The sequence below is a fragment of the Dermacentor silvarum genome, chromosome 8, assembly GCF_013339745.2.
Source record: "Dermacentor silvarum isolate Dsil-2018 chromosome 8, BIME_Dsil_1.4, whole genome shotgun sequence".
NCBI lineage: Eukaryota > Metazoa > Arthropoda > Arachnida > Ixodida > Ixodidae > Dermacentor > Dermacentor silvarum.
This window is the reverse complement of record NC_051161.1, coordinates 74,298,936-74,323,329: the sequence shown is the minus strand read 5'-3', so window position 1 is coordinate 74,323,329 and position 24,394 is coordinate 74,298,936. Positions and strand designations below refer to the sequence as shown.

Genomic DNA, 24,394 nt, shown 5'->3' with positions numbered 1-24,394 from the left:
CAGGCGCCGCTATAATACACGCTCTCTCGGCGGCTAATGCGCGGCGCCGTATTGGAGCGCCTCGCGCCCGGTGATTCCAGCGCGCAGGCATAAACGCGCGGACTCCGCGATTCCTTCAATCCGCTGCTGCGCGCCTGGCCGCGCAGCAGCCGTGCATATAGGGTGTTCCGGAGGGGTGTCGTGGCTCGTGTAAAAGATCATTGCTTACGGGCAACCCCACCTCTCTCTCTCTCTCTCTCTCTCTTTCTTACCTCCGTGCCAGCAGCACCGCTGCCTCCTCGAGAACGCATTACGGTGCGGCTTCCTTGCCTTGCATCAACCAGCCTATGCCCTATAGACTCGCGTGGGAGAGCTGACACGACGGGAAACGCAGCGCGGCGTCGTGGGATTTCTCGCGCTGCTTGCTTGGTTCGTGTATACGCTTTGATGTTCGGACGGCGACTGTGACTCGGTTAGCGGGCGTCGATTGCGCTCATCTTTCTTGCCTGGGAGAAAAAAAATGTGGAGCGCATATTTATCTTCCCTATGCTGATGGTGCTTTGAGAACGACACGTGGTGTGTTTCCTGAGTAAGGGGTTTCGGAAGGATAGAGAAGCGGAGGAGGGTGGTTGTCGCTGATGTAATAAGAACATCTTGAGCTTTTTTTTTTATTTTTTTTTTTCTGTGCGTTGATGCTTCGAAGCTCGGGGACATTGTGAATGTCATGGGTGATGTCGGGCCATAACGATGGGTAGCTGCACGACTAATGCAACTCAGCGTTATTTAACTCTTCCTTTAATCAGCCAGTGGACAGATAGAAATGGCGGGAAAGGCAGAATACAGGGAGGGACAGTGACCTAACTTATATAAGATGTGTTACGGCAAAAAAAAAAAAAAGAGTACTGACGCACGTGGGTGTCAATTAACTAGGTGAGGACTGCTTACTTTCTTTTAAAACTTCAGGTTCTGAACATCTTGAATGCAGCGCCTGTCTCTTGTGAGATCAGCCTCAAGCATTCGCGCCTAAGCTCTTCTATGATAAGGTATTTTACGTGTCACACTAACGTTACCGTTATACGGTTACTTATACGTTATACGTACCGTCAGATCAGCCTCAAATCTTCGCGCTTAATCTCTGCTAGGTTCAGGTCTCTTACGTGTCACAGCAAAGATATCCTTATGCGGAATTATTTTGCTTTGTAGGAATAGTTACCTTCAGATCTAACATACCTAGTAACACATATTTATAAAATAGACATCTACCGGAAATTCTATAGTCCTGTTGCGTTGATGAGCCATTGCTCGACCGGATTTTACATGGCGCTTATATATATAGTGTCTGAATTCCTGTATGAGTAGTTCTGAAGCAAGGAGAAGGTACGTTAGAAAAATGCTCCGGCGTGAGGGACTGGACATTCGGCACTATTTCCGCTGACATGAACACAATCTGACCTCTGAAGCAATTAACTCGTAAGACGTCGGTAACTTGTAATGGTACGTACAGTTCATTTACATGTGTGGCAAATGCCGATGGATTTCATTTCGTTTATAGTAATGAGGTGTAACTTTACGAATTGATCAGCGCGCGACGAAAATCGCTACACCTGTAGCGAATGAATATATATATATATATATATATATATATATATATATATATATATATATATCGATAGATATGTAGACAAATGCCAAACTGTAGCTGAACTTATGCGGTAGGTACGCTTCTTGTTGACCTCCATTGTATACTACGTTGAGTGAAATCGAGGGAGGCTTACTTACGCGAATATATGCAATTGGAATCACTTAATTAACAAACATGGATGTTGCCTTGCTTTGGTCACACCACTAGTTTTCATTTATTAATTCGTTAGCTTTATTTGAGGTGCTCTTACAGCGTCCACTACCCATCGACTTCCGCACAAGGAGAGCTGCGGACAGAAAAAAAAAAAAAATGTGTTGCTTTGCGTGATGAAGTTAAAAACGGTAATGCCTATGAAAAACAATGACCAGCTCTGTAACTCACTGAACTTAAGAAAAGAAAGGAATAACGTAGGAGAAGTAAACCACGTGCTTTTACTTTTACTCCTGGGCCTTTTTATTTATTTAATGGCTGTTTCAGGCAAGGTTTCACTGACTAGTGGAATAACAATTTCAAGAGGCTAAGTAGGTTACGTGTAGAGGATAAGTGAATACATTGGTATGAGCAAAATTTGATTGCCGCACAAAAGAAAAAGACTGAGAGAAATTACTGTTTGGCGCGCAACGCGAAGCAGTAACACGATAGTTGGCGAAGCATAATGCGCAGTAAGGGACTGCTTTGTTCGGTGTTAGTTAGGGCACCCATTTTTCATGTCAGCGCGGACAATATACTCCCGAGAAATGAAAAAAAAAATCTAAGTCGTTTTCGTTGGTGCAAGTTGCGTCTCCCGGTGATAAAGTGCAAGGACTCAGCTATTAATGCGAAGCATTCTTTGCGAACTTCAGGTACTTTGAATCTATCTATCTATCTATCTATCTATCTATCTATCTATCTATCTATCTATCTATCTATCTATCTATCTATCTATCTATCTATCTATCTATCTATCTATCTATCTATCTATCTATCTATCTATCTATCTATCTATCTATCTATCTATCTATCTATCTATCTATCTATCTATCTATCTATCTATCTATCTATCTATCTATCTATCTATCTATCTATCTAGCCTCCTACGTCATGATGCCGTCCGGTATATCAAAAATTGGAGGACGCTTAAGCTTTGCCTTTAAGAGTGGAACGCGATAGCGTTATGGGGACCCGTTCGCATCGCATTTTTCTTTCAGTAGGCTTCACTGCTACACAGAACGTGGAAAAGCCAACTTACAAAGACGAAGCTTACACCGATCCCCTTAAAATCGGCTTCACTTTTAAACAGAAATGCATTGCTGGGAAGACGTTTTTCCAGGGGCAATATAAGTCGTCCTATATTAAAATGTGAGGGCCCTAGAACCTTTTTTTTACTATTTTATTAATTGTTTGCTATTGCTCCGATGCGTGCGCGTGTCCAAAACGCACTAGGCAGGCCAAGTCCCAATTTGACCTGCCGAGAATGCGAGCGCCATCTGGATAAAATTTTCTCAAGTAGCCTACCCGAGACCGCCGCTTTTGGTATGTTAGAAATGCTGGCAAAAGGCGTTTCTGTTTGAGTTTTCTCGTAAGAGACATGTTTTCTCGTACATTCAAAATAACAGTCCGACGCCAGGTCCGACGCCAGTAGGTGGTGGTTAAGTCACATTACCATTTTTCTGACTGATTTCACAGTGAGAAATTCAATTTTTGTTCACTAACACCTTGCACCACGCGGAGGGCCTGCGCTGTCGGGGTGGTTCGGGATTATTTTCTCCGCCACGCACGCCGACATCCACGCCGACACCAACGCCGGATTTTCTGCGACACGGGCCTCTTAACGCTATCGCGTTAAAATATACTGGGTATATGTCAAAACAGGCAGGGGGGTTTGACATGCATGCATATGTGTCATAAATGACATGTGGTGGCAATAATGAAATGACATTTGTCATTGCATGCGTGTCATGACATATATGGTATGAATGACATGATTCCGTCGGGGTCATTTCATTAAGTATATATATATATATAAATATAAGGATATGAATGACATGCATACATGACCTGACACAAATGACGTAACATAAATGCCATGACACAGATTTTCTGACAAGTCATGTTTGTCAAGACATCACTGACACCACATGCTTGTCATGGCATGTATATCATGACATAAATGATATGAATGGCTTGATGCCGTCGTGGTCTCGATCTATATCTAAATATAAGCAGGCACTGTCAAATTCTGACTGGGAGCTTACCACTGTCGTTGAAAAGGAAAGTGTACAATCATTGCATTCTACCGGTGCTAACATATATGATAGAAATTTGGAGGTTAACTAAGAAGCTCGATAACAAGTTAATGGCTGCACAAAGAGCGATGGAATTAAAAATGTTAGGCCTAACGTTAAGAGACAGGAAGAGAGCGGTGTGGATCAGAGAGTAAACGGGGATATCCGATATTCTAGTTGACATTAGCCGCGTTTACATGAATGTGACAGTACCGCATCGCATCGCCTTTCTAGCGCATCGCATTCATGTAAACAGTGGTAATGCTATAGGAAGGCGCATCGCGTTAATGCGCGAGACGATGTTAGATTTACGCGTGTGAGTCGACTCACGCATGTGGCGCTATGTTCTCGGGAGAGTTAATGCACTACATGTAAACGGCGTCGCATCGCATTCCCCAAATGCGTTTGGCAATGCGATGGGCTACTATCGCATTCATGTAAACGCGGCTATTAAGAGGAAAAAATGGAGCTTGGTAGGCCATGCAATGCGTAGAATGCATAACCGGTGGACCATTAGAGTTACAGAATGGATACCAAAAGAAGATAAGCGCAGTCGAGGACGACAGAAAACTAGATGGGGTGATGAAGTTAGGAAATTTGGAGGCGCAAGTAGGAATCAGCTAGCGCAGGGCAGGGGTAATTGGTGATCGCAGAGCGAGGTCTTCGTCCTGCAGTGGACATAAAAATAGACTGCTGCTGATGATGATATCTAAATATGAACAACATGACATGTGTGCATGACCTGACATGAATGATACGACATAAATGTCACCACATGAAAGACGTGCTTGTCATGATATGAATGCCATGAATTTCATGACATGACATGTACGTCGATCAGGACGTGAAATAAATGAGAACACGTCCATGGACATCTCATACCATGTCATTCTTGTCATGCCATGCACGCATGTCTCGCCACTTATGAGCTGATACATATCCAGTTAAAGAAATGACCACAATGCCATCACCATGTAATTCATAACAAGCACGTCATGACACGACAAGAATGACATGGCATGACATGCGCATGCGTGTCTTCTCATTTATTTCATGTTCATGTCCTTTCATTTGGGCCACCCCAGACACGGCCTTTCTCGGCCAATCTTTCAGATGAAAAACAAGATGACGTCAGCGCTATCCAGTAAACACGTGAAAAAGCCGAGCTCTGGGAGAAGACTAAGCGAGAAGAAGCAGACGCGCTCAATCATTGGCATTACGTGATTGAGCGCACCTGCTTCATCATTGGCATTACATGTAGAAGAAGATAGCTTAATTTAGGACCGCCTCTGCAACTGGGAAGGCGATGTGCTGGAATACGAAGGCGCGGACGCGAGCTCTATCCAGTGCACATATTTTGAGCAGGTATTAGCCAATCATTGCAGCTTCTGGCGCAATCGCATATTCCCGGATGAGTATTCTCGACTACGGTAGCATCGGAAGAGTAGCTGAGAGGTAGAATTCTGGCCGTTAATCTGTTGTTCGTAACTTGGAATCATCGCGACACAATGAGAATCTTTATTTATTCCTTCGTAATTTTCTCGCAAAGGATTTTAGGATTCCAGGGACGACACCAGCGGACATCAAAACTACCAGAGGAGTGAGCCCATAATGGCTGTAAACTTGCGTTCAAGCAATCACGGACCGTATAGATGCGGCTGCTTGGAAACAAGGGTCGACAAAATTTACCTTTTGTTTTAAGAAAATACTTGTCACCGCCCAGCCACCTTAATACCAAACACGTTCATTGTCACGGACAAAGACATGAATAAGCAGCTCAACCGCGGACTTTCATACAGACCAAGCTAGTCAACGGCCCTTTCCGCTGACCTGTGTGGGACCGATCGATTGGAATCGGCAAACGCGAAACGATTTGGGCGTAACTATTGGGTTTGCACGCATAATGGGTATCAGTTATGGTGCGTATGTGCGTGGGCGTGGTGGAGCTAGCCTTTGTCGAGAACACAAGAAAATACTGACCGATGGCACGTCGTGCTCCAGTATTACAAACCCATCGATGAAATCTTTTTGCGTTGTACGAAGGTGCAGTGAGATGGCGCCACCGCCGCGCGACCCGCGAATTCCAGCTTATGTGATAAACTGAGTTGATGCGAGATGGTTCATACGATTTTCTGCGCGATCCTGACTGCGTTAAATTTTTCTTAGCCTTCACCAGTACTCAAAATAAAGAAGTGTGTTTGGGCGCACCAAGGACACGACGTTGTAGACGCGGTAAGATTAAAATTAAATTATGGGGTTTTACGTGCCAAAACCAGTTCTGATTATGAGGCACGCAAGGCGAACACGATGCCCAACTTTCTACATTGCGTTGCTGTAAAGAACGGCGTGGTGTGTTACACTGCATAATCACTGACAAAGTGAATTAAGTCACCGCATTTCATTTCTCTACACAAATCCTCGTTGTTCTTTCTTTCTTTCTTTCCCTTCATGCTGAGGCCCTCGGCGGTGAGAAGGGGAAATAGAAGACCCTGTCAGGGAGAATGTATCGATACCTGCAGTGTAGTCCGACAAGACCCACGTATACGTGAAGAGAGACAGGGGTTAGACACTGATAGGGTGCACGGACCGATACGAGACAGGCACGCTGGCCACTGCCTCGGGCGCAGGTATACGGACGCGTGGTTACACTGCCGGCTCACCGCCACGCACCGTGGGTCCCTCGACGCGACCGGCGTACCGGAAGGATCGATGGCAGCCTCCTCTCCCTTTTACTATATGGAGCCAAACACAAGAGAAAGAGGTGACATACAGGCGAAAGAATGAAACATAAAACGACCGCGATAGTGGGAGCGGGAGAGGGAGGGAAAAGGCGAGACAGCGATGCCCCAGAGGCACTGACCAGCGCCGGCGCTGGTGTGGTCACGGCTGGACCGCGCGCTCGACTGGAAAACCGCTCGTGTCTCGTCGGGGCACACCGCTTGTGCGTATAGGTCCGGCGGTCAGCAGTAACGTTTTCGAAGTAACGTTGCTAACGTTGGTGCCCACTGCATGCGCAAATTGGCGCGGCTTCAATTTGCGATGCCACTGAAGAGATGGGCCAACGTTGCGGTGTTTGTGTGGTGCGTTTGAATGTTTCGTGATATTCGCGGCCTGCTGTCTGGCTTCTCTCGAGTGGCGTGGTCACTTCTGTTTTACTCCTCCCAAAAGCGTTTGTATGAGTAATCGCGTAGAGTTTTCGTTTTCGATTCGAAAGGGTATACGCTTGCTTTTATTGCGATAGCAATTATATGGACACTCAAAAGCAGATTTCTGCCGTCGGCGTCGCCGTCGCCGTAGCCGTCGCCGTCGCCGTCGCCGTGAGGTTCCGTATGACGTCAATGGAGATGAAATCGTCGCCGCGCGCCGAACGCTATATGTGCGCGTGAAAGGGCGCGAGGGACGCGCGCTTTCACGGGGAGTGAACCCACGGCGGAGAACAAACGCGCGTTGTGCGCCTTGCTCCCTTAAGGGCTGCAGAAGTAGGCGTCTCTTTCCTCCTTTACAATCACCATATATGTAGAGCAAACGTGCCTTCTTCCGACGCGCGAAAGGCCGTAGAGGGGGGGGGGGGGTAGGGGGAGGGAAGGGAGGCGACGTTTAGCGGCGGCACCAAGTGCCTATTTATATCAGAGGCTCCGGCAACAGTCACCAACGCCGCACGCATTTTGTGCGAACGCGGGCAAAACGCCGACGGCGTCGACAACAGTTCTGCGCGTTGCTTTCAGTTTTCATCTAATTCTAATATTTGAGAAGCTGTATAATTGATTAAGGGTAATTATGCAATTAGGTGGAATGCAGAAAATAATCTCAGCATCTCCAAGTGACGGCAAACAGCATTACCTTAGTTCTGTCCAGCTACGTGACATTTCCAGACTTTTAAATCTTGGTGCATTATAGTTGGGACACTCTATACAAATACAGTGCTTTGAACTCCAAATTATTCACTTATATCATGCGTCCTCAGAGAGGCGTTGAAATGCATCCACTGTCTTGCGATACGCTGCATTTGATGGCTATGGACCTAGCACCTTGTTAAGGAAAAGAGGCTGATGAAGGTAAAGTGAAGGGAGCTATTGTTCGAGGTGGCAGTGTAATGTGCTTTCGGACGGTCGAGGAGTAACCGGTACACGTACTCTTTGTCGTGGCCACATGAACATGCTGCATGGAGAACACACACACTTAATTTGAAATATAGGATATGCTCGGTACATTCCGCACCGAGGTGTGGACGATGCAAGAGGATATCGGAAGTGAACACCCCGCCTCAACCATTCTCTTTGATTGTTCTCAGCATCCTCGTACTTTCGCCTATGTCTGAGACACACTCAGTGCTTCCTTTCTCCAGTTACCTCAAGGTCACACGCATTCCCATCATTAGCATCAGCGGCGGGTCTCGGCTACACTATAGATATAAAAAAATCGAATCGAGAAGACGTGGTGTATAGGTTAATTAACTAATTATTGGTAAAAAATAGTAAGAGCGTCACTCCTATAGCAGAGCGCTAGGATCCGCCAAAAGAAAACGACAGCTGTTTTGTTTGGTGACGACGGCCTGACAGACTATGTTGACATGATGACGATGGCATGCACGTCGACGACAGAAAGACAGCTGGTGGGTCGCGGTCTGGCGATCAATCTTCGGACTTCTGCCGAGGAAGCATGGTGATAATTACGAAGACGCCCGTGTTAGATGCCACAAAATTTTGGTGCAGTGTCCTCAACGGATATGACAATAAATACCGTGCTCACAAGATCACAAGCTCTGGTCGTTCCTTTTGCAGCCAGGAACTTTACTCTCCCTGTTCACTTACAAAGCGATGCGGGCATCAGCTGTTCATAAAGTCGACTGGACTCAGTGACCGATTGAATGGGCGGCCGCACGTACGCGCTCTGATATTGCCTCCCTCCCTTTGCTTTTGCTTCTTTTCCTTCCTTCCTTCCTTGCTTCTTTCTTTCTTTCTTTCTTTCTTTCTTTCTCCTCACTCCTTAGCCGAATTTTTCCTGCGAACGCTATAGTGAGCCAAACGCACGTGCGATTAACTTTCCAACCTCTATCTCCTTCCTCCTCATTGGCCGCTAGACACAAGCTAGCTACCCGCCGTGCTTAGTGGCTATGGTGTTGGGCTGCTAAGTACGAAGTAGCGGGATCAAATCCCGGCCACGGCGGCCGCATTTCAATGGGGGCTAAATGCGAAAACACCCGAGTTCTTTGATTTAGGTGCCCGTTAAAGAACCCCACGTGGTCCAAATTATTCCGGAGTACCCTACTACGGCATGCCTCATAACCAGATCGTGGGTTTGGCGCGTAAAACCCCCCTAATTTTATTTTTAACACAAGCTAGCTTACAATGTGCTTACTTTACCCGTCATATTAGCTGCGTCTGACCCCTGAAACCGCTTCGTCGCCCTTCTTCCGAGCTTCGTCCCGCTGCCGCTTCTCCGAGCCTTTCGGAGAGCTAACACCGCTCTCGCCGGCATGACGGTGTTCGTGGCCAAGGGCTGCGGTTGCCGTTGGTAACCCAACGAGCGGCAGTGGTTTCGACCCCGGCTCGTCTGCCGTCCGGGTACCCGGGGAATTTTTAGCGCTTGGGCGTGGTGGGGCAAGGGGGAGAGGGGGGGATCTTTCCTTCTTTCCATTTCGGGCAGCACATTTTCGGATTTAGTGCCCTCGTTGTCTATTGTGAGTACGTGCCTCCCAAAGCGAAAACGGTTCGGTGGAGGGCCAGATAAATAATAATAAAATCATGATAAATGAAGAAGAGAGCGAGAGGGAAAAGGCCAACTGAGAGTGAAAGTTAAGCGAAGGCGAGACGATACCTACGTGTGTGGGTTTCGGAATACACGCCGCCTGGGCTATTTGGCGCCTGTCGAAGTTGCGTACCTACGTATGACATGTTCTGTTTGTTTGTGGGATGCGCAATAATTATGCTTTCATGTGTTTCTTGGTCTCGGCAGAATTATCTAGGTGAATCGAAAAAAAAGGAACGCACCAGCATGAACGAAAATTAAACAGGCCGAAGAAAAGTTGAGGATGTCTGAAAAATAAAAAAATAAAATACAAGTAAAAAAAACTGAAACAAAGGTGCCGAGCTTGCCGTTGTGTATTGGAAGTCGGAGACAGGCTCAGTGCCGTGTGTCTTAAATTGGAAAAATGTGAATGACAATATGGTTCTTAAATAGTTGACAACAGAATAACGCGGATCATGCTAGCGCAATACAAACTCGGCTGTATAGCATTTAGCAGCACACAACTTGACTTCAAGGTGCTGCACCAAAGTGGCCTTCACGATGTTGTGGACGGTCATCTGTATTTAAATGACATAGTGAGTGAAAAAATCTGCGGGCCTCTTCGATTATCCGTTCCCGACAGACCCGGACTGCCCGAGACGGTGCTTTCAGCCAATGAGCATTGCGTACGCAGTCTTTCGGACAGTCCGGGACTGTCAGAGACGGATAATCGAAGAAGCCTCGTGCTTCCATGTGTAACCAGCGTCTTCATTTTCTAAGGCGACGTGTCACACCTAGACAACAGAAATTCTGGACTCAGTTTTATGCATAAACCCCAATAGGTTCTAATTGGACTCAAATGTAGTATTTTGCATTGGGCAGCACAAAACCTTGGATAGAATAAAATTTTACAGAAATAATTACGACTGAATCGGAAAAGAAAAATTAATAACTCGAGCTATTCATTTGTGAAGCCGTCTACTGCAGTCTGCTTCATACGCATATACGCAAGGTATGTCAAATTACTTCCTCGAAAAAAAAAAGAGAGATTTTCTATGCGAAAGAAAAATAATGGTAGGGAGGGGGCAGCAAGAGGCTATCACGAGCAGCTCACTAATCTTGACCACTAGAGCATTGTTGATGACTCTCAGCTTTAATGATGGCCATACGCGTTTTCACTTAGGCAGAGCGTACTTGGAAAATGAGCCAGCGGAGCGGGGCAAAAACGCTTTATGAGTCACGTATAATTTAGAAACCGCGCCGTCGCACATTAGCACGTACCAGAACGAAGAAGCGCTGGGCTGTAATCTGCGTAATGGATTTAATTACCTACTGGGAAAGAGGAAGACAGAAGAAGAAATGGCCGAAGTAGGGAGAGGCCAACTACAGGAATCTGAATTCTCTTGCTGCTTCGTGGTTTTGGGCCTGGCACTATCATTTCTCTCCGTTATACATTTTTAAAGCAGAGGCTGTGGTTTTACGGCTACAGCTTCCACGCACTTTTCTGTAATAAGTGTCTTCATAAAATACTCCACCGCCAGTTTCGGAAATATCTGCAGAGATGGCAGAACATGGTAGACAAAGAAAAAAAAAATATGCGTCTAACATATTGGAATCTGTGTAAAGCGTTCGTGCAGTAGGTAGTTAAATACTACGCGACTGATCATATTAGGCATAGCGTTCTGCCGCACGGCAATTACATGCCTGCCTGTAAAGACGGCAATACATGGAGAAACCCACCACGTGACCCACGCAACCACGGCTTACAATGCCTCCGGGGTCAAACCAATTTTTGCCGCAACATTGTCACCCGGGTCGCCCGACTTCACTATTGCACGATGGACAAGATCGGCCCCCCCTTACTTGGCGGGAAACCAACCAAGCAAACGCACTAAACCCCCGGAATAAAGGCGTAAAAAGCTTCGTGTTACGTCTTTCTTCTTCTTCCCTCTTGTTTCGTTCGAGCTGTAACTAAAGATGCAGTTGTACTGAGCTACCCAGCTAACTGCCGTAAGATGCTTCGTTTCAATAAAGGAAGTATGCGCTTGAAGGCGATTAATTTTACAGCGGGGATATTTAGGTACCCCTTGCTGTTTCACTGCACACTTACGCAAATAACACACCCGAAAAACGGCACAACTGCTGGGGTATTAGAGATAGTGCTATATATAAGCCGCTTTGTTATGAGCGCTGTCTTGTGCGCGAGCTAATCGGCAAGAAAGCAGCAATAACTGCGGTGCGCAAAGTTCGGGTGGGTTCGCTAAAAAATTCTTCGCTTGAAAAAGCCATCTGACGGATTCGTTTCGAAATCATATGCAAACGTGGCCCCACATCGGCGATTCGTTGATGAACGGTTAGCACAAAAATTTGTCCTAGGTATGAAAGGAAAAAATTGTCACCCAACAGCCTTTAGCACAAAGCCACAAAGAAAACTCAACGGGTTGCGTTTGTAGGGGGTTTCCAACGGGTTCAACTCGTCCCGGAACCGGACCAACTTTTATTCAACTAACGGAGCTTTATTTCCGTGAAACCCGAGTAGGTTTCTTTTCCAGCTTCGTGCTACAGCCGGGCAGACGACAATTTTTTCTCTTCATGAATTTTTCTCTACCTTGCGGCCCTCCGCAGAACAGATTTGGCACTTTCTAGGGCATGTTATATATATATATATATATACAAGTGTTTCGTATGGCTGCTGCACAGCAAAGCACAGGGTCGGTACCCAAGGTGTCGTTGGAGCGCACGAAGTTTACGTCGTTGCAAGGAAGGTCGGATTGACATTTCTTCAACTACTGAACCGAAACATCCTCAAATTAGTCTAGCGAACCATTAGAATTCGCGAGAACTCGCAAATAGCAGGACCATCTCTGACCAAGTGGTGCTCCTGGACCCCCTAGAAGAACTACAATATTTCCAACGTACGACTGCAGTGTAGTCACATTGGTGCAAAGTTTGAGTTCGGCAAGAAACTCCGACGCAACGTGAATCTTTAACTTCTGTGTCGTGAATGCCATGCCCTTTCATATTGGGGCTACACTCGCAGTGAAGGCTACCTTTTTAGTTGATAGCAGATGAGGGAACTTTAACTTCAGTGACAGCTATGCTGCAAGTTCTGCAAAAAAAAAACAAAACAAATTCTCCAGTGGTTCTTACTTGTAGAAGTTCAAGAACGCCTTCTAGTGCAAACCACCTATATTCTGCGACGTTTAAAATGTCAATTTATTTCGTTTACGGCACTCCGCCGATGCTGCAAACAGCAAAGAGTAAAACAGCAGTCTTTTGAGGAAGCGAATTATTCGTAATTCCGCGACAGTTCGTGAGGCGTCGTTCTCCTCTATCATGTCATCTCATAGTTTGCGACATCGTGCGGGTGAGCAGTGTGGCGAGCACAACTTTAAGCCAGTTGATTAGCCAAGTCAAAAAAGATAGAAAGAAGAAAACCACTCCCGTCCTGATACCTTGGTGCGCAATAAAGAGCGTCACATATTCTGCATTAACCCAGATCACGGCAGCGTCTTTCATGGTTCAAGTGCAGTGTTGAGAGATCAAAGTGAACATCAAGGTAATGAATGAATGAATGAATGAATGAATGAATGAATTATTGCTTTGTGGTCGCAGGGGGTGCAGCAGCACCCGTGCTCGGCGGTGCAGCATTCCCGCTGGTGCTGGCGCTGCCTGTCGGTGCGGGACCTGCTGCTGCTGCTCTGCTCGTTCGCCATGCTGTCCGTGTACATGAGCTACCGGCTCACCAGCCTGCACCTGCAGCCCAACCCGCAGGACACCGCGTCGGGTGAGTGAGCAATGCGACGATCCTTCTTTTGTTCTTCAGATGCGATAACAACGTGCACGCCTCGAAACATCGCTCCCACGCGCCGTCGAGCGCCTGCGCTGCTCCGCACTTGGCGGGGAAGCGCGCGTATAGGCCTTTTCCGAGAGTCCCAGTGAACCGCGCCTACAGTTCGTTCCTCGCGTTCTCAAATGTTACCGCATGCGCATAGGCGTGTGCCACCGACGTTCCGTGATGCACACACTTTCCTGTGCTTTTAAACGGGTTATGGAACAAAACTCGCAGCGGTCTACATTAGCGTCCGTTGATTGAGTGATTTTATTTGTTACAAAAATAATGAGGTGCGGTTAGCTAGCCAGCAGAGAGAGTAGCGTCCGTAGAAACCTCCACTCGCAGAGTGCGCCAACTGCTTAGTTTTTAAGAAAAATTCCGCAGTGGGCTAGTTGGTTAGTCGTAAATAAAACTGTTGCGCAAAGAAAACAAAACAAAACATGTTGCGCTCGGGTGTCGTGTTTTGTTTTCTCGCTTAACTCTTGTCCCTTCGTCGTTTTGCCCAACAGTTTTAATTATTCTACGTCTTCATCGCCATTATTCTTGTTCTCGTCGCTTGCTCTTCCTTCTCCTTACACGTGATGCCCAGCAGCTGGTCAGAGTAGGGTGATAGAGGCCGACTCATCAGCCGGGATCTTAATCTCTCTCTCTCTCTTTCTCCATTTTCTTTGCTTTCTTTGAGTCCCTTTATCGAATCTGTTCCGTAGAACTTCTTGTACCTTTACGTAAAATAAGAGTCGCAGCCCGCGGGATTTCCTGCACGACAGAAAACGGCACGCCAGCAAATTTCGGAGGAGTTAGAAAGCGATAATATAGGTGTGTTATCAGTATGCCAAAAGTGTCCGGGTTTCGTGGACGTCACGTCGGACAGCTTGTGTTACAGTAATTCCAGTAATAGATAGGCTTTGAAACATTTTTTCATATCCCCACTATTCAAGACACCTTACTTCGCTTCAACATGTACAACATGCGCTGTCGCAAGAGGTATGAATGTACACCTCCAAAACCTTTGTGAAAGCAAAGCAAGAAATTTTCTGGTGCGTGAGTTACTATTAGCGTTAACCATGAGAAATAAAATGTTAGATTGCAGACGTCGTCGTTTTTAAAATTTAGAAAGTTTGCCAAAACGCATGTTCTCTTCAAGACTCAAGCAATTTATCACATATGTTTTGATACATTCGAAAGTCAAGTGGCGTTTCGGGATTTACTTCAAATCGCCATGATCGACGGTTGACTTGAGCTGATATAATTAGAATGTGTCGGCTTTATAAAGCTAGCCTGATATATTACTTCGAGTATATCTTTACAGTTCTCTCAGACCTTACCAGAACCCAAAGCGTCAACTGCGATGTGACGAAAGCGTACTAAACAATTCGTCACTAGATGGTGATTCGTCACTAGATGGTGATTCGTGGGTATAAAGCATCCTAAGAAGATCGGTTCATCATTTGAGGGTGAAACAAATAGACGTAAAACATCCAAAGGCTAACTTCGAGAACTCGTTATCTAGTGACGAGGAGCCTCATAACCTATCAAACTCGCCACGAGTATGTCCCCAAGGGATGATGAACGCACGGGCTCGTATTAGGCTTATCAACCGCCGCACACGTGTGTATACGCAGTTAAGGAAATCCCGTTTCCCTAAACTTCCATCGATGGTGTGACGCCTTCGGCCAAGATCATCGTCGGAGTAAGGGGGTGCTCGGGTGTGCGCGCTAGCCGAGGGCGTTAATTAAATCCAGGCCAGTGCTTTAATCACCGGACTGACCGTGATGGTCTCGGCGTCTCCACGCAATATATGATCTCGACGCTCGCCTCTCGTGGCGGGGTTTGGGACCGCATCGAGGAGTTATTAAATTTGTCACTCACACGAGCTCGTGGCGGCATCGTCGCGAGTGAGCCGATAAATGAGCCGTGACAGCGTCAGAGGCGCTGCGCCACGCCACCTAACGGTGGTGGAATAGCCAGGCGTTCGTGACCTCAGGGTATCTGCGGCAGGGACGGTTCATTAAGTGGCTGAGCGAGCACTGAAGAGCGCGCATCGGGAAGAGCGCTGCAGTTTCTTGAGGGAGCGCGCTGTGGTATCTCGCGCTCATCACACGCCGTGCCAGACGTGTGGTGGACGCACTGGCAGCGACCGCGAGTTGATGTTGACAGCCCCGTCCCTGGTGCTGCGTGGAAAGGCGCGGTTATAGTTTTGGCAAAGCCCTTCGAGAGGTGTTTAGTTATGGCTGAACACTACTTTCAGCGCAAATCTCATTTTCGCGCTGCAACGCAGCTGCGTCGGGGTGCCGGGCTGTACGAGGCTATATAGACCCGTAGCATAAACGTCGTAGCATGGAGGTTGTGATGCCAGAGTAAGCGTTCCAATCCCTAACGGTCACTTGCAAAATCTTTCTTTCGCTGACTAATGAAGTTGGCTGTCAAAAGGTGCACTTTTATTAAACGGAGTTGTTTTACAACAAAGGAAAAACAAACTTCTTTCGCTTTTGCTAACAAGGTTACGATATAAGACTCAGTTTTCCGTTCCTCTTGAGTGATGCGGATTGGTCTTTCAACGTATTCAGTGAGCCTGTACGGCCTTAAAATGGAAACAGTCTTAGCAGAACTTCGAATGTAGATTACTTTGCCTCGCAGGATGCTCAAGTGAAGTGTCTGGCTTGTCTCTTACGGACTAAGGCACGAATTTCTGTACACTTCATTACATGGGGACCGTTACTCAGATGAAGAAAAGAAAGGATTGAAGAGAAAGAAGGAGAAATGAACTTCGCTCTATATAACTTTGGGATCGTGGCAGTTGCATACGCAGCCTTTCTTTGATTCTCCTCTCGGCAATCACTTGAACGCCCGCTCCAAGTTCACTGACGTGGGCTGCTTGACCGAGAAGCATCGAACGTTTTTCGCCAACAAACTTGCGAAGAACCATCAAGTTTAACAGAAACGTAGCTTGACATCTTCCTCACCATTCGTCGTATAATATCTGGGACTTAAATCTATTCCGTACATCGCTTTCACTGAGCAGCGCGCACTCCGCCAAAAGTTGTTGGGAACACTGTCCGTCACCTCTGACGTCATGTTTTATTCCGACAACCTACCTTTCCGCTACCTCATCGTCGTGCATTATTCAGCGCTCGCGCTTCCGATGTTCTTGGTGGAAACCTGCAGAACCCGTCTCTACCCGTTTTCGGCGACATCCATCACAGTCACATTTAAATAAGAAAGGCCCCGCCTTCTCATTATGAGCCGGGCGCCGGCACGCCTGAATCTCAACGCGCTAATTATATTGAATGCACTCCGTAAAGGTGTCCCGTAAGCGTCTTTTTATCCTTCGCAAAAACGCACGGGTATTCTTGCAGCCTCCTTTTTTTTCCTTCTTTCCCACGCTATCCCCATTTTCTCAGGGGAGCATATACAGCTCAGAATGCGGGGAAACTCTACGGTGGGAAGCGTCTACGCAAGCAGGAAAAAAGAAGGGATGCTGATTCAGGAAGAAGCGGCAATAAGAGGGACACTAGTTGAACTTGGCAAACATTGGACAGTGATGGATGATGCAGAGTGCAGTTGCAGCGCAGTGGGCTGAACTTAAACGAGCTAAGCAGAGGCGGAGGGAGGGAGATAGTCGGCGCGCTCACCTTTGGGGAAGCGCGCTTCCCGAAGTCCCGCGGAAGTTGGTCCCCATGGGGATCGCAGCCGGCGATCTAGAGCTTGCGCGCGCGCTGGCGGAGCCGTCGGAGTGGAGGCGCTCGAAAACGGCGTGATCATTTTTTTTCTTTTTCGTTCGATAATAACAGAGACATGCCGAGGGATCGCTGAAGTTAAATGGTGCATACTGAACAACTTCGCTTTTTTTTGGCCACACCCGCGAATTGATATTCCTTAACGACCACGTATTTTGCCATTCAGCGCACGGTTGCGGTTGATGTCTCAATGGAGCTGCCAGGGAGAGCTGAGGGTAAGTAAAATTCGCAGGGCTGTCGTTCATAAGAACGAAAGCGAAAACTTCGGTTTCTCATAGTTCGCTGTGGCTTCTCATTGTTCGCTATGGTTTCTGATAGTTCGCAATGATGTTATATCCGAATATTTTTGCCTTGAATATTAGCTAAACAAAGATTAAACTACGAAGCAGTGCGTCTGATCATGACTGATGGGGGTGCGGGATAGCGTTCTTCATATTTTTTTTTGGAGAAAACACGATGTCGTTTTAATGTCGTTGCCCTCGGCGCTGCCTAATTGTCTTTGTGGTCTGGCACAGGCAATGTAAATGTGGGAATATTAATATTATTTACAACCGTATTGTAATATTCGGAACATCTTACGTTGCACGCACACTTCAGTAAAAACGCGCAATAAATTACACAACTTTTGAAGTGCTGATTTCAGGTTATGACAGAATTTAAACATGTGAGAGGGCGCTTTATTCGTTCGGCACCTCAAAAAGAAAAAAAAATATCGAAGTGATAGTCACATGGCACAGCCTGTATTTAAGAAAGCCCCAGTAAAATCTAAACGTAACGTGTTTTCTTCCTCCTAATCGCAACATCACCGCTTGTAGGTCGTACCTCAAATCCTGCCGGCAACGCGCCAACTACGGGGCGGGTATGTAAAACCGACTGCACTTCAGCTCCGTCCGTACGCCCACTTTTACCTGTTTTCCCTAGGCTCGCAGTGCCAAGGTGGCCGGAACCGGATGTTGGGTCGGTTCACTCGGGGAGCAGGTAGCAAATTGCCCGCCCCGGCCGAGGATTTTTTTTCTGCTTTTCTCTCCCTAATGAATGAGCCTCCGGGAGTTCTCGGGCTCCAGACGGGGTCGTAATTGCGTTACAAAGGAACGCTTTCAAGATTTCCTGTCTCAGATTCGAGAAAGAGCAGCGAAGAAGAAGCAAAAAGAGGAAGTGAAACGAGAAAGGTTGGATCGGGAAACCGAGGTTGCTTGCCCCTTAGTGCGCGAGAAGGCGTGTGCCGTGCAGGGTTTAAAACCCATCGCTGTCGCGGTGTCTTAGCGCTGCGAGTCAGACTCGCGAGCCGGCGAAGCGCTGCTTATAATGAAACGAGCGCGGAACGAACCAGTGAAAGTTTGGTGTCGAATAGTAAAGTTACGGGGTGTGAAAATAAATGAAGGGGGGGCGTGAGGTTATGCGTTGTTGCGGCAATATTTGAGAGAGTGGGCAATTGAAAAAAAAAAAGAAAACGAAAGTAAGAGTTAACCACAAGAAAGAAGACAGGGACAGTACATTTGCAGGGAACGGGGTGCCCTGTCTGCTTGTTTATTTAGTGTAGATGTAATTTTGTGCTCGTATTTTTTTTTGTTCCTCTAAACATAATAGTGAAAGCAACTGGTCCAACAGTTCACTTCTCAAGCTACAGAAAGTTACAAACTCTATCTTGTTCATTAGACCCCTTCCCTTGAATGGGGGATAAGCCTTTTGAATACTGACAGAGCCATGTGAGAAGAAGAAGGAAAATTAAACTATGTATGGCCAAACCACCAAAAACCTCGAAGCAGCTTATGGGACATCAGAGTGTGTAGCAGTGACTGTTAGAAGCCAGTTAAATCATTACTCTTAAAGTAATCATGGAGAACGAAAGAAGGCTAAGCAAGTCAACTTACGCAGGCGTTTGCTGCCAAAACGAAACCACGCTCAGAGAACAGGGGTCGATGTCTCAGTATCCATACTGCAACAGTACCACTTACGACAAGGACGAGTACATATAGAGCACAGGACGTGCGAACAAGCGTTCTCTTTGCTTGTCCATGTTGTCAGCACAGATTGGTAACAAATGCGCTGATTGGCAATCGTAATAAGTGATGTCTCTGAGGTCACGCATGTTCGAACGTCACCTGACGTAGTGTTGGCTAGAAAATAAAATAGCCAAAAAACAGGGCAGCATTATACGGTTAAACATTAGGCTTAAAGAAGTCGCGTATCACGAGTCTCACGTGGAGGTAGTGTCTGTGGTTCCAAAGAGATCTGACAAGGAGGACGTGCGAAAATGAACACTCATGACCTGCTTTTCTTCTGTAAACTTTTCATCCTGGTCTAAACGATTCGAAGTAGATCAGTGTTTCTGTTACTTTACGCATACGTGAGAAAATGTGGGGATAGGAACTGCACAGCCTTTTGGAAACTGTGTCGGAGTATGGAATTATAGCGAAATGTGCCAGAACTTTCTTTCTTTCTTTCTTTCTTTCTTTCTTTCTTTCCTTTCTTCTTTGCGTGCATGCTGCTGCGCTTAATTGATTGTCCTACCAGAACAGGACGAAGTAAAAACAGTACATAAATGTGCACGTAAGTGAGTTCGTTGTGTTTAGGTACAAAACACACACACACACACACACACACACACACACACACACACACACACACACACACACACACACACCACACACACACACACACACACACACCACACACACACACACACAAACCCACAATGTGTGCCACACCCACACACACACACACATGTGTGCCCACCACACACACACACACACACACCCAACACACACACACACACACACACACACACACACACCCCAACACACATCACACCACACAACACAACACACACACACACACACACACACACACACACACACACCCACACACACACACACACACACACACACCAACACACACACCACACACACACACCACACACCACACACACACACACACAACACACACACACACACACCACACACACACACACCACACACCCCACCCCACACACACACACACACACACACACACACACACCCACACACACACACACACACACACAACCACACACACACACACCACAACACACACACACACCCACACACCAACACACACACACCCCACACACACAACACCACAACACACAACAGAGAGAGAGAGCGACACTGTTCGCGTACAATAATACAATATAATACATAAACATAAATATATAATAACCTAATATATACCTACCACCAATCGTATATATATATATATAGATCTATATATATGTCCTTGTGGGATGGGCTGTGTGTCCTGTCCCTTGCCTAGGACCAACCCTTTCACCGTACTGGAAACAAGAAATTCGTTCTGAACAGAGAGAGAGAGAGAAAAAAAAGAACGATGGAACGGAAAAGGACACAAAAGGCGACAATTCGTTAAAAAATGAGAGAAAGTAGGCAAGGGGGCCTGTAAGTAAGAAGGAAGTAAAACGCCACTTGTCCCTGCTTTCGCGAAAAACACCGCGCGTTCCCGATCGGAGATATCGATCGCAGTTTGACAGCTTTCACAATTTACGGCCTCCTCGGTGACACTCACAGCGTCCTCCATTACTCTCGTTACAAAACACCCCGCCTATCCGAATTCTCTCTAGTGATCCTAAGTTGGAACAAGCCGCAAACAGTTACAAATAGCCGGCTATTTCTTTACTTTCGCTCGCCCAAGAAAAAAAAAAGTTTCGAAGGTAAACAAGGATACTCTTAAACCTATGTCTATCCGTGCCGTGTACCTTTTTTCCTCCTAACTCTTTTTATATATCCGAAGAAACTTAGCTTCAACTTTTCTTTTCGAATTTATCGCGAGTCTCAGACCAGGCGGAAAATAAGTTACCTGCATCCTGTCTCCGGTGCCGTATACAATGGCCAGAACCAGCGCGACAACTTGGCGTTTTCTAGGCGACGGTTTCAGAAATGCGGCCCCTTGTTAAAGTTTTTTTTAATTTTTTTTAATTTCTTCTTTAGACTACTGTTTGGGTTCCATCGGCAGGTTCTGTCTAGAAGCTAACGGCGTAGGGCAGTTTAGACGCAAAGTTAGCACCCTGACAGCTGCTGCGAAAGTGAACAAAGCAGTGATAGATAGCCATAGACGAATCCGTGGTCTACAAACGAAACTAGGAATTTCGGAGGCTTCTCCTTAGGACGACGTCTTCTTTTTTTTTTTCAAGGTCTTTCTTAGTGGCTTTGCTAAAACAAAGAAAAAAAATACGACGCGATAACTCAACGTAAGGCTTAAAGCCCCGTGGTTTCCAGCCACATTCTTGGACTAGAGACGTTGATAAAACATTGATAGTCGTCTTTTACAAACGGCGCGAATGCATTTATTACGCCTTCTATACAGAAGCCGGTGCGAGCATTTATCTGGGCGGTGTGTTAGCGTTTCCACCAGCTTAGGATGCGCGTCGTAAGGCACGTTTAAATTGTCAAGGCACCAGACATAATCGGCATCAAGAGCCACTACGGTCCGCTTTCATCCCGTTTACGCAAGGACGCCTTTAACAGTTCCATGACGCATCTCTTGGCTGCTTCGTAAGCTCTTACATATCCGGTGCAAACATGATCTGTCGCCTTAATGTCGCGTTCAGGTGAAAATGTATCAATTGCTAAAAAACGAAAGGCGATATATGGGGATAACAGCTTACTAGCTTCGTCGCATTTTTTTAAAGCTTCTGACGCGTTTTATAATGCCATCGCCATATTCGGTTAAGCTTTAGGGAAAAGCGAGTACTCACGGCTAGCTTAAGCTTCTTGGGCTGACCTTTGTAATGCGAAACGATGCTTTTTTGCTAAAGCCTCTCCGATGCTTGAACGCCGCTTACTTATATACGGGAGGCTTGGTTCGGCGTAGGCATGAAAGCGGGATTAAAGGAAGTCCTTGCTACCCACTTCGCCGAGGACGTTGGCATATTGAAGGAAAAGAGGAAAGAAAGCGATTCAGATGTTAGCGCTTCGCGGTGCTTCGCTGTGTTTCGAAACACTCGCTGTGTTTCGAATGTGTGTGATGCGTGTTGTATACCATCCGATAAGCCGATTAAAGGTATAAGGACATTAGGCAAAATATACTTATTAGTGTGGTCACACTAAAGCCGAATGTCCAGGAGAACATTACCCATTGAATAACGGATAGCAAGTGTGCGAATTCATAACTGCCGTGCCTGCAGTGCATCAAACAGGGCTGCGCGCATTTAGTTGATGCCTGTTGCTGAATGGTTTTTTTTTTTTTTTTTTTTTTTTTTTTTTTTTTTTTTTTTTTACATGGGCCGTGCGGCAATTACACCGAGTATATTTAAATAAAACTCAGTGGCAATATTGCGGTAAGTGTGAAGAGAAATGCGTTAGCTTTAGGTCTGGGACCTCGTTGAGGTCCCGGATTTAAGATTGAAATCAGACGTATGCCTCTTCGCTGGGCGAAGTGCAAATATATATTTGCACTCACTCACTCACTCACTCACTCACAAGCAGGTGCGAGTACAGGTGCTAAACGTATGGGCCCTGTACACTGGCGAATTTACGCTCAGAAACTTTTTACCTCTCTCGCAGGGCCCGCGATAGCCTGCCAAGCGGCGAGAACCGCGCGTCCGCTTTTCACGCGTTACAAACGCCTTGTCGCCGGCGCGTGTAGACGGGTACGCGCGCGCGCGCGAGCACACAGGCGCAAATTAGCTCGTTCTTCCTAATCAAACAGAGCCCCTACGTCCTCAACGCCCCGTTCAGTCCGGGGCTGGCTCGGCACGAGGCCGCAAGGAAAACAGCCACGCGGTGCTCGCAGCGAACGTAAACGCATACGAGTACCGGCATTAGCATGGCGGCGTGCCGGGGCCCGCCGTTTCGCGCTCCTTCATAAACCTAATTAACCGCGGCGCTCGCGTGGCGCGACGCTCGGCTTTTTTTTTTTCCCCCGGCTTGCGGTGCTGGGCCCCAACCGTGGGCCTCAACCGTGTGCTCCTTCCTCGCTATACGGCCTTCGCCAGGTGGGAGAGATGTAACTCGCGCCTCCGAAACGTTCGCCGCTTTCCTCGTGGGCCCCGTTTGCGCTATGCACTGACACCGAATGAGTAGTTGCTTTCACACTCTGAGGGTCCCGGAAAGGTAGGGAGTGGAGGGAGGGTTAGTTTCTGCGACGCCGCAACTGTTTTATTAGACTTGGCTGCGGGGCCGTTTTCAGAGTTATGTGTATGGGTTGTACGCATGTTTCCGCGCGTGCGGCGTGAGGAACGTGGGAGTATGCATGACGTGCGTTAAAGTGCCAACGTCTGTGGAGGTAGCTGTGGCCTTCTTCGGAGGCGTCGGCAAATTTTCTTCAATGCGTTTCATTTTTTTTCTTTTTTTTTAAGTTGCTGCGAGGATGTTTGCGCAGCCGTACTTACAACTTCCTCAGGGGAAGCCGTCAGGTTGTACTAAATATACAAGGCAGTTGTGGACTTCGTACCGTTCAATGTTTATCGCAGACACTGTACCGTTTGTTTATCTTGACCGAAATGTTTCTTGGTGAACATTTCGCGCAAGCATGCGTCATAGTCATGAAACAATTCTTGCTCAGTTGCGGGAAATGTTCTGCCGGCGATGCTTTACCGACACTTTTATTTTGCAGGTATATGTATCACTCTCCAAATGTGTAGCTGCTTGAGAACGGCAACCTTACAGGCAGGTGTAGCGACTAGTGTTGATCCTATATTTGGATTTATACTGTCATCACGGACCTTCGTGCAAGCCTTCGTGCAAGCGTTGGTGCCGTCTTGCAGCGAGTACCATAGGTGTGACACGAGAGTATTATTTGACTGCTATCACATATTGGTCAGTTGCAAGACATGTTGTCTAATACAACATATGTTTGTCAAACTATGAACGAACTTTGTCTGGATGACAACTTTGGTACAACAGCAGCCATTGTTTTGGTGGCATTGCTTATGATCACAGCTCTCGAAGTCCCGTTTAAAAGCCCGAACGACGTTGGTTTCAGACCAGTAAATGTTCCGATCCATTATATTATCCAAACTCCATTGATTCGCCTTTTTGACACATTCCTCGGCTTGGCTTTACCTGTACCACGAGCACTGTTCCTTATATTACTGATGCGTCACAGCTACCGCTAGAGTTTCAAGGATAGCAGTGAGATACTGCGGCATATAGATATTAGACGTGCACTGACCAAATAACTGATTATTTCTCTCGAATACGAAATACGACGGCAATCA

General features: G+C 46.8%; 1 long non-coding RNA gene across 1 annotated transcript in view; it reads left to right on the top strand.

The window, feature by feature from the left end:
• Positions 1-13,394, top strand: part of LOC125947589 (uncharacterized) — an 87,949-nt gene extending 74,555 nt beyond the window's left edge. Inside the window, exon 3 of the long non-coding RNA XR_007468415.1 lies at positions 13,228-13,394. This is a non-coding gene — a long non-coding RNA (uncharacterized LOC125947589). The remainder of the gene's footprint in view (positions 1-13,227) is intronic.
• Positions 13,395-24,394: the final 11,000 nt, after the last annotated feature.